Consider the following 8,215-nt stretch of genomic DNA (forward strand, 5'->3'; position numbering starts at 1 on the left):
GGGAATGGCTTAGGCCTCAAACGGGATCTCTGAAAAGGAGTCTGCTACTTTCCCCTGCTTAAGGAAAAGCATCTGGTGATCACACTTGTTTCTGCCCTGGTGGATGCTCTTTGACACTGCCTGGCTTCTGCTGAGAGCTACCTAGTTGACTAGAGCCTTTTTCTGAGTGAATATCTAGGCTTCTCAGATTCCTCCTTGCGCTTCTGTTCCCAGTGATCAGTGGTACATCTCTGTACCAGTGATCAGTGGGAGAAACACTGCACAGAGTGCAGACCTGGCTTCCAGTCCAGGTTCCACCAAGTTCCTCCCAGGACACTAGGGGGAATCACACCATCTCTCTGTTGTTGGAAGGCAACCCAGCAGTTAAGGGCATGGACTTTAGAGCCAGATTGTTGGCGTTCAGGTCTCAGCTCTTCCACTTACAAGTTGGCGAACCTCTGTGCTTCAGTTTCCCCACCTGTAAAATGGGGATAATAATAGTACCTACTTCATCAGGTTGTTCTGAGGATTGAGTGAGTGAATGTAAAGCGCTTGGCACAGGGCCTGGCACACGGTAAGTACTATTATGTTTCCTGTTATTATTCTTCTCATTAAATTAATGTCTATTAAATATCTATTATGTTTAAGGCTAAAGGGGTTAGTTCTGTGCACTAGCCTTTGCAGAATTAAAGATTATCTCTAGATCCCAGACCTGTGGATCATCTTTTGGTAACTTAAGTGATTATTGTTTGCCAGGTACTGTTCTATGTGTTGAGGATTCAGTGTGGAAGAAGATGGGCATCATTCCTGCCTTTACTGAACTCACAGTCTAGTGGAGGAAACATATTAAAAAATCGTGAAACTGTCTATACACTTGAATTTGTGATAAGTGTCCTACTGGAAAAGGCCAGTAATTCTCAACAGGAGGCTTTGAATGTAGGCTCTCAAAAATATCTTTGAATGTAATAGAAAAGGTTGCTAGGAATACCAAATACAAAGATAGTATCAAGTGTCCTACTAGTGCAGGGAAATGTTAATTCCTTAGCCTTGTCCAGAAAGGTTAGTGGAACTGTGTCTCCTTCCCCATATCCCACTCTGGTTTGGGGTTCTTGATTAGACTGACTAATATCAGTCTTCAGGGTTGGGCTTAGGGAATGTCTCTGATGCACTGTGGGATGCACTGCCTTTCCCAATGTACTCTCTATGGCCATGTACCCCAGTGTACCCTCTATACTCCCTTCCTCTTTCTCATTTTTTTTCCCTCTCTGTCTAGCTGAGGTTCTCAAGCTGCTTCTTGGGGCTATTAATACTTGGCCACATACAGAGTGAGATGTGTTAGAGCACATCTGCTCAGAATTTGTAGGGGAGGAGGGAGCGAGGTACAACACAGGCCTGGGCTCTTCTGGGGGAAAGCACAGATGTGGGGAAGGTGAGAGCAACTTGTATAGATGAGTTCCCAATGTTGACAGATAAGGCTGCTTACAAATCAGGTCTCTACTCCGCTTTACTTTCAGATGGGCAAATGAAAGAGACATAGAAAAGGCTCACATGAGGTGCTAGAGGCAGGGCAAGGACACACGATTTCCATCTCTGTCTCTCTAATGTCTGGCTCAGGGCCTGGTACCGTGTAGTCATTCAAGTAAACACTCGTGGAACAAATAATGAGGTCTGGTCTCCTGGTTTCCTAGGCAAGATGGACTGGCAGGGCTGGGCCATGACCTTGATTGGCCAACACTTCCCCCAACAAAACAAAGAGCATAATGTCTGAGCTGGAACCTTCCTGAGCCAAATGGATAAGTGCAACATAAACACCAGTGAATGCAGTAAAAGCAGGAAGAAGAGAAGTAGGTGAGTGACAAATCCTGAACAACAAGCACTCACGATTTCCCAATGACAATCCAACCAACCAACAAGCAAAACCTTAGCTGTCCTGGAGTAAGCAAAGGAGAGGCAGCTGAGAAGCACAAAATGGTCTATAAATTTCATTCCTAAACATTTAGGGCTGATATGATTCTAACCATCAAGAAACACACAGTCCAGCATGTGAGGTGGGCGTAATCACAGACACCCATATGGGGTGCTGTGGGGTGTGTGGATTCAGGTAAGGGAAGCATCCACCAGCCTGAGGAGGGCAGGGAAGGCTCTGTGGAGGCGATGGTGGTGGGATTGTTGCAGTGAGGAGAAAGGGCAAAAAGGGCATGGGGAGGAGTAGTCCAGCAAAGACTGCAGTTAGCTTGCCAAACCAGAAGCTAAGAAGCTTTGTAGGAACAACAGAAAAACAAAGCAGACTGGAAGAAAAAGAAAATCAAGGGGACCAGGTAGCTCAGAAGGTGGGGAGTGGAAGCCAGGGAATCTCTGAGAAAAAAGCAACACCTCTAGGATTCTTCTTCCTGATTTCTGAAGGTTCACCCTCAGCCTTCAGAATGATTCATTTCTAGAAAGCTTTGGACAGCTGAGGTTTTGCCATAACAGTATCTCTTCTGATTGTTCCCCTTCAGTCATGCCCTTATTTGGTACGGTACTGCAATTTCAGCAATATCAGAATTGTTGTTTGGTCACTCAGTCAGTCTGACTCTTTGTGACCCCATGGACTGCAGTATGCCAAGCTTCCCTGTCCTTCACCATCTCCTGGAGTTTGCTCAAACTCATGTCCATTGAGTCGGTGATACCATCCGACCATCTCATCCTTAGTCGTCTCCTTCTCCTGCCCTCAATCTTTCCCAGTATCAGGGTCTTTTCCAGTGAGTCAGCTCTTCGCATCAGGTGGCCAAAGTATTGGAGCTTTAGCTTCAGCATCAGTCCTTCCAATGAATATTCAGGACTGATTTCCTTTAGGATTGACTGGCTTGATCTCTTTGCAGTCCAAAGGACTCTCCAGAGTCTTCTCTAGCACCACAGTTTGAAAGCATCAATTCTTCAGTGCTCAGGCTTTATGGTCCAACTCTCACATCTGTACATGACTACTGGAAAAACCATAGCTTTGACTATATGGACCTATGTTGGCCATGTGATGTCTCTGCTTTTATATACGATGTCTAGGTCTGTCATAGCTTTCCTTCTGAAGAGCATCTTTTAATTTCGTGGGGGCAGTCACCATCTGCAGTGATTTTGGAGCCCACAAAAATAAAGTCTGTCACTGTCTCCATTGTTTCCCCATCTATTTGCTATGAAGTGATGGGACTGGATGCCATGATCTTAGTTTTTTGATGTTGAACTTTAAGCCAGCTTTTTTATTCTCCTCTTTTACCCTCATCAAGAGCTCTTTATGTCAGCTTCCAAAACATTTAATGATTTTTATATTTCTATTATTATTTTAAAATTTTGGTTCTGCATTTTCTATACCTTCTGATTTTTATTTTATGGATGTGATAGCTTTGCACATATCTTTCAGTATAGTATTTATAATTTTTTGATTCTTCTATTCTCAGTATCCTTGCAATTATTTCTGCATTGTAATATGTATTTACTTTGATTATTGCTTTTCATGATGAAAATTTTACAGAAATATTTGGTGATGAGTATTTTGATTTCATAAAGACTTCATAAAATTCTTATTACAAAAAAAAGAGGCTCTTTAGTTCCTCTTTGCTTTCTGCCACTAGAGTGGTATCATCTGCATATCTGAGGTTGTTGATATTTCTCTTGATTTCAGCTTGTGATTCATCCAGCCCAGCGTTTCACATGATGTACTTTCATATAAGTTAAATAAGCAAGGTGATAATATATAGCATTAACATATTCCTTTCCCAATTTTAAGCCAATTTGTTGTTCCACATCCAGTTCTAACTGTTGCTTCATGACCTGCATACAGGTTTCTTAGGAGACAGGTAAGGTGATATGGTATTCCCATCTCTTGAAGAGTTTTCCACATGTTTTTGTGATCCACACAGTCAAACTTCATTTAGTGTAGTCAATGAAGCTGAAATAGATGTTTTTCTGGAATTCTCTTGCTTTTTCTTTGCTAAATAGGAGATTCTATCTAATACCAGGGATTGTGTTAGGTACTACACAAGGGACATATTGATACATAGTCCCTTCTTTCACCAACTTTTTATTGGGGTTCTCCTATAAGCATGGCATTGTTCTAGGTTGACAGTTGTGTGTCTGGTGGGTCATGGGGCTGGCAGGGTGTGAGAGAAATGCACACATCATCAATACAAGGATTAGGGCCATCAGAGAATTATGAAGAAGACAGAGAGGAAAGCTAGTAGCTGTGTGACCCTGGACAAGACATTTCCCCTCTCTGAGTCTCGGTTTTCCTCCTCTGGAAAAAGGGACTAATCATATTTATTTGCTGTGAGGACTAGTGGTAATGTTTGAAAAGTTCTCAGGCAGTGTGACACCCAGGAGCTGCTTCATGGTACTGGTGTTCAGCTACGGGGAGGTGCATTTGCAACGGGCTCTGACAAGCAGAGAAGCAGGGAGCACGATCTGTCTTGAGGTGGCCTGGGAGACCCAGAGTCTGCAGGTTTGCTTTGGCACAGGGACTACTTTCATTTGGTGGGAGCCTCAGGTTTGTGGAGGGGAACAGAAGGAGAGAAGACTGGACTTCGGTGAGTGGGGATGTTTTCCTTATAAATCACTTTATGTCTGGAGATCAGCAGCTCTAGAAAGAACCTGTATGTGTGTTAGTCGCTCAGTTGTGTCCAACTCCTCCTGACCCCATGGACTATAGCCCACCAGGCTCCTCTGTTCATAGTATTCTCCAGGCAAGAATACTGGAGTGGGTTGCCATTCCCTTCTCCAGGGATCTTCCTGACCCAGGAATCAAACCTGGGTCTCCTGCACTGTGGGTAGATCCTTTACCATCTGAGCCACCTGGGAAGCCCAGAAAGAACCTACTGAAAGTAAATGAACCCAAGAGCAGTGGCTGGAGAAGGGGACCGAGGGGGCCAGAGATTGGTATTTCAAAATCTCTTGGAAGTCATGAGATCACTTCTCAGAGCAGGCAGGCTGTGGAGAATGCAGTATCTAGTGCCTTGATTCAGGCTAGAATGACCTAACATGTCTATTTGCCAGAGACTGAGGGGTTGCCCAGGACACAGGACTTTCAGTGCTAAAACAAAGGCTCACTGGGACAGCTGGTCTCCTAGATCAGCCCTTGGTCACTGTCTCCTGGACTTCAGCAGGCTGCTCCCTTCTGCTCTCCTTTCCTTTGGTCCTTTGCTGCCAGAGGATTGCTATCAAACACAGCTCTTACCCTCTGCCCTGTTTCCAACCCTCCAAAGGCTCCCATGGCCTCTGAAATCAAGTTCGAACCCCAGAGCCTGGCCTCCAAAGCTCTTTCTACACTGGTTTCTGCCCTCCTTGAAAGACTCATTTCCCATAACTTTCACAACACACCGGATACAGTCTCTTTTTCCCATCCAGGAAGTGCCCTTTGCTATTCTGGGCCTTGGCCCATGGTGCTCTATTTATCAGCCTGACTAACTCTTACCCATGCTTCAAGGTTCAGTGAAAATGTCATTGTCTGAAATTCTCCACTCTGTTCTTTCCTCTGGATTTCCAAGGTACATTATACATATTTTTTGGGAGAACACATATTAGGAAGTTAGTGTAGATTCCAGTGCTATATCAAGCTTCTAGTGGGATGCTCCATGTACAGTAAGTTTTTGGCATATATATCTTGGATTATCAGCATATTCACATGATTCAAAATTTTAAAGGGCCTATAGGGAAATTCACTGAAAAGTCTCCTTCCCACTCCTGGCCTCTAACAACCCCACATCCCTCCTCCTCCAGGGATATTTTGTGTGAATCCAAGCAAATAAGGTAATTTGCTTTGTTAAATGAATAAAGGAAATAGCGGGAGAAACCTGGAAACAATCCAAATGTTCAAAATCTGGGCCTGGCTAAGTAAGCTATTATATAGCAGTCTTATAGACTAATCAGCAGTCATTAAAATTATTATAAGGCAGACTCTATAGTATATGATACACTAAAATTTCAAAGTCAAGTATAAAGCAGACCTCTCCACTGATTATACTTTGTGAAAATGTGGTCCCTTCAGTGATAGGATGAAAGGAGGTCTGAGAGAGAAATGATTGCTGCTTTAAGGTGAAGGGATACTAGGTTTTCTTTTATGGAAAGTTGTTTGAATATGAAAAGAAAGAGGCTGCATTATGGTGAATCTGCCTGACAAAGAAGCATGATTCATGATGGGATTCATTCATTCAGCAATTCATTCTGCAGACACTGAATGCCGGCTTTGTCAAGGGGAGAAGGCCAGACACAGTGCCGAGCTTCTCAGAAAGAGAACTAAATAGGCAAAGGGGCCCTAAGAAGCTCTAATGGAGCCAGAAGGGTGGGGACTGAGGAGTGGAATGAGTTCATCACCAGGCTGTTGAATTTGCATTTTTGATCATCAAGAGGCACTAGGATATAGGTCAGGGAGCTCAGCAGAAAGATCAGGGCCATCAGCACACATGTGGTCAGTCACGGAGGGTGGAGGCGGGGTGAGCTCACCTAGGCAGAAGGTAGACAGAGAAAGGAAAAGACAGGTTCCATAAAGCTGGTGACGAGCCTTTCTGCCAATCTCTCAATGTCTGAGCCCAGGACAAGGGCAGCAGGATAGCAGACGTGCTATCTGTTGCTGAGTGTGGAAGGGCCTCAGAATTCAGGCAGAAATCTGCCCTCCTGGCCCCTGGCTGAAAAGTCACATGCTCATGGCCTGGGACTGGTCTAAGTTGTCCAGGAGGGCCTGGTAGATCAAGAAGGGGGGGCTTTGACTGGCTCAGAAAATATGTAGGAACCCCTAGGTGAAAGGGTGGAAAGATTGACTTGTACCAACATCAGTTAGGGGCTGGGAGGGGAGAGCAGGTGGGCCTGGCCTTGGGAGCAGGAATATTCTACAGGCTGAGGGATGTGGGGCCCCAGGAAGGGGAGATTTATGAGTCAGGGATGTTCCCTTGGTATGTAGGTCTCAGATGTGCCCTTGAAGGGCCTGGCAGGCAAAACTGATGGAATTGTTGCTCAAAATTTAGAGAGAGGAGGGGAGTGGTTATCCCTAGAGCAGGGTGTCTCACCCACCTTCATATGTCCCCCCTGCTTCGTACTTCCTAGGGAGCATGGTGGACTGGAAGGATGTGGCCTGTGGAGTCAGGCCCACCTGGAATCCAGGCCCAGCTCAACTCTGAGGAACAAGCGATCTTTGAGAAATCCTGTCTCTGAGCTTCAAGTTCCTCATTTACAAATTGAGGCAATAATATGATCTACCATGGGCTTTTGTTGTATTAACTCCTTGTATACAGTAGGTACTCAATACATGGCAGCTATTCTTTTTATTCGTGCTCCCACACAGGAATAGGCTAGCCTAAATCATTGCCGTGTTGTACTCTCTTGGAGGGATTTATTGCCAGTTGGAACAAGAAACTGAAATTAAGACTTTGTTTACCATCCTTTCACATACATTTGTCAAGGGTGACCTGGTGGGCAGATAAGTAAAAACCAGTTCTCAATTTCCACTGCATGTAACAATTCTTTCCTATGCTGGTCATCTCCAGCATACAAAGAAAAGCATGTCACAAACCTTTTTGCTGGTGGTGATATATGTGTGCTCTATCGCTCAGTCATGTCCAACTCTTTGTGGCCCCATGGACCACAGCCCACAAGGCTCCTCTGTCCATGGGATTTTCCAGGCAAGAATACTGGAGTGAGTTCCCATTTTCTCCTCCAGGGGATCTTCCCAACCCAGGGATTGAAACTGCATCTCCTGTGGCTCCTGAATTGACAGGCTTCCCTTGTGGCTCAGCTGGTAAAGAATCTGCCTGCAATGTGGGAGACCTGGGTTCTATCCTTGGGTTGGGAAGATCCCCCGGAGAAGGGAAAGGCTACCCACTCCAGAGTTCTGGCCTGAAGAACCCCATGGACTTATAGTCCATTGGGTTGCAAAGAGTCGGACACGACTGACTTTCACTTCACTTCACTTCACTTTACTTCTTTACCACTGAGCCACCTGGGGAACCCCAAAGCAATGGGGGCATAGGGGTTATAGCTGTGAAACATTGAATAAAAAAAATACATTCCCTCCTCTGGTTTCCAAATTTAGAAATAATTGTGCCATGTTTTATAATTGTTCAAAGTGCTTTTCCATATTTGATTTCATTAACTCCTCATTCTGGCCTGTGAGGTAAGTAGGCCAGATACTCTTAGCATCTGACAAAACCCACATCTCCTTTCTATGGAGTGTGAGGGAACTGAGCCGAGGTTAAACTTTACCTTGGATGAATGGGTGAAA

Source organism: Bos mutus, chromosome X (genome assembly GCF_027580195.1).
Source record: "Bos mutus isolate GX-2022 chromosome X, NWIPB_WYAK_1.1, whole genome shotgun sequence".
In the NCBI taxonomy this organism is placed as follows: Eukaryota; Metazoa; Chordata; class Mammalia; order Artiodactyla; family Bovidae; genus Bos; species Bos mutus.